This window comes from Camelus bactrianus, chromosome 13 (genome assembly GCF_048773025.1).
Source record: "Camelus bactrianus isolate YW-2024 breed Bactrian camel chromosome 13, ASM4877302v1, whole genome shotgun sequence".
In the NCBI taxonomy this organism is placed as follows: domain Eukaryota; kingdom Metazoa; phylum Chordata; class Mammalia; order Artiodactyla; family Camelidae; genus Camelus; species Camelus bactrianus.
Genome location: NC_133551.1, coordinates 33,606,935 through 33,610,076, shown reverse-complemented (window position 1 = coordinate 33,610,076; position 3,142 = coordinate 33,606,935). Strand labels below are relative to the sequence as shown.

The window sequence follows — 3,142 nt, the reverse complement described above, 5'->3', positions numbered from 1 at the left end:
GCCAGCTCTTTGCACATTGCTTGCCATGCAGTAGTTGCTCAATTAACCTTAGCTGACAGTATTAATTTTTAAAAATCCTTCTTAATCCTCCAGAGTTATAATCCTTCCCTCCTTAGTATGACAAAGAGACACTTTTTAGTGGTTATATGCGTGAACTCTGTAACAGGACACCAAGGTTCAAATCTTGGCTCTTAGAACTTTGGGCAAGTTACTTTGCCTTAGTAACCTCATCTGTAAAGTGGGGATGATGATGGTAAGAGTGATACCTACTTCATGGGATAACATAACACAGGATGCTAAAATGAATTAACATAGATGTGAAATCAGAGCAGTGCTTGGCACATAGTAAAATTAGCTATTATTACTATATCTGTACCTTGTGCATTGCTTTATTAGTGCATACATCACTGCTTTTTGTAATTATTTTCATACCCATGTCACTCTCTAGGTCATGAATTAAATTAGATCATCACTCAGTTCATACCCACAAGGTCTAACACAGTGCCCGGCAAAGTCAGTGCAGTGCTCAATAAAATTGGACTTACCTTGGTATATTACATAACATTCAATTATGAAAAATATATATTTCTTTTTCTCACCATACTCTTATTCTTCCAGACTCTTCATTAAAATTAGGCTAATAATGAATAACAGATCATCAAAATTCAAGATTTTTTTTTAACTTGAGAAAAGGAGAAAGGAAAAACAACAGGAATAAGAAAGTATTCCTGGAGAGGAAGCATCTCTTGGATTGTAAAATTTCATTAAACATTTGGAAGGGAAGTCTTTATGATTATAATTACAGACTGTCATGCCTGTAGAGGAATTGACCTCCTTCATTTATGCAATTTCATGTTTTGAACATTCTGACTAATGTATTAAATCAGGAAACAATAAGCTGGCAATGTTATCAAGAATCAGTCTGTACCATGGTCATTTGTGTTATTCCCTAAGGAAATAACCAAAATTGTACACAAAGATTAATATAAATGGATGGTCATCCCAATACATACTGTGATTTATAATAGTGAAAACAACCTAAAGTCTCCCATAACCCACGTGGGAACAGTTAAATACAGCACGGCACAGAGCTACCTAGTGGAAAATGATGTAGCTTGTTCAAGATGTATTGTCAAAGAAATTTTTGTACCAGGGGTACAAAACTAAAAAGACACAAAAACAAGATTATAACATGGTGCTTTTTTTCTGGGATTATGTGTGATTTTAATTTTCATCTCTAGTATTTTTGTACTTTCCAGTCTTTTACACTTTAATGGACAAGTGGTTTCTTTTTTGATTATAAAATGATTTTTAAACTCAGTATTAATTTTACATTTTGGCATTCATTCCATCATTTTTCATGTTTCTCCAGAGTGTGGCCCATGAACAGTTTACATCAAGATCCCAGCGCAGGCAGGTGCACACTTAGGAATTAGAATCTGCCTTTTCACATACTTCCTCAGGTGAGTCTTCACTGAGTATACGCTGAAGTTTACAAAGCCTCAGGTTTGGCAACTAGGAAAGAAGAAAAAAACTTGTATTTAATATAAAAAGAACTATAAAGAGAGTATAAACTTTAAAAGTTGTGAACCACTCTACTGTACACCTGTAACATACAATATTGTACATCAACGATGCTTCAATTAAAAAAAAAAAGCGTCTAAGACAGCTACTCACACTCATGGCCAGAAGATGGCGCAGGTTTTCCATTTACCTGATCCACGTCCTCAGAATGAAATCTTGGTTCAAAAGAAATTGCTTGAACATCGTATTACATAAGCCCGGGAGGGCATCCTCACCTGGAAGTGAAAACTAGACTCTTCATTGTGGGGTGGGATTAGGCATCCTTTCTCCATAGAAACCACTCTTCTGTAGAGAAAGATTAGTGGGTTAGGATACGTCCCTCGGGCTAGGACAGCACCACACCCCAAAGGGAAGCCCTCACCAGCCCCTTGTTTTACCTTGGCTGCAAAGTCAGGGCCAGCTGTTAGGATAGGGTGGATCTCTGTGAAATTCAGGAACAAGCGTGAAAAGCAAAGGGAGAGGGTCTCCAGGCCCAGGGCAGGTAGAGCAGCATAAACCGACTCCCCAGCCTGCTCTCTTCTTTTCCTCCCACTTTGAGTCCCAGCGTCAGCGGGAGCTGGGGGAGGAGCCCACCCCGGGGCCCCGCCTACGTATGTATCCAAGGGAGCACAGCGCCCACAGCGTGTGCAGAAGGCCTTGTCCTCCAAGACCCAGCCGCCTGTTACAGCTTCCAAGAAACCCTGCTCAGCACCCCGCCTCCGCCCACCCCCGCAAGTGTGGCGGACAGCCTTCTCGGCCATTCAGAGAACCCAGGCTTGCCTTTATCTTCTCAATTCACGTATTGTGTTTCAGTCCGCCTGTTTGCAAGGTCTGTCTTTCCCAGGAGATGCTGGGCTGTCAGCTACTGGCTGTAGGCTATCAGGTACTGCTTTCCCACGCACCAGACGTAGACTGGGGCGGGGGGTGGGGGGGAGGGTATCATTCACAATAGCAATGAAAATAAGTAGTACCCAGAAATAATATTCACCAAAATAAAAAAAATAAAAAAAAAAAAAGGAAAATGTGTAAGACCTGAGGGAAGAACTGCCAGAAGTTAAAATAAATGATGATACCAACAATATTAACAGCAAGCACTTACAGGCCGCTCCACCACGGGGCTGTTCTGAGTGCGTTCGCTTATTTTACTTCATTTAATCAACAGCCTGTGAGGCAGGGACCACAGTATTTCTCATCTTACAGGAAACGGAGGCACAAAGAGGTTAAGGAATTTGCCTGACAAGATTTCATCTCCATTGTTAGAAAGCCTGAATAATATATCACTCCTCTCCAATTGTTTTTTATATTTAATTCAAATCTCATTAAAATCCCTAGAGAAAGAAAGTTCACCGATGGTGAAGGATTCATATTTTATGTAAGTAGGAAAGTGCTAGGAAAAATCTGAGAGAATGGGCATCAAATGTTGAGGTAAACTTGGATTCTCTATGCTTTCATGTATTTAGCAAACATTGCAGGACGCTTGTATTACTGAGTTCTAAGCAATGTGAAAAGCACTTTAACTGAATTATGTCAAGTTCTCCCAACCCCATGAGGTAGGTACTATTTTGCCTACTTTATAGAT

At 40.1% G+C, this 3,142-nt stretch overlaps 1 long non-coding RNA gene across 1 annotated transcript; it reads right to left on the bottom strand.

Moving 5' to 3' along the window:
- Positions 1-2,436, bottom strand: LOC105064779 (uncharacterized). Its single transcript, XR_834883.3, has 3 exons — positions 1,962-2,436; positions 1,800-1,869; positions 1-1,515 (listed from the first exon to the last, which is right to left on the bottom strand). It is a non-coding gene; the product is annotated as an uncharacterized LOC105064779 (long non-coding RNA).
- Between the last annotated feature and the right edge of the window lie 706 nt (positions 2,437-3,142).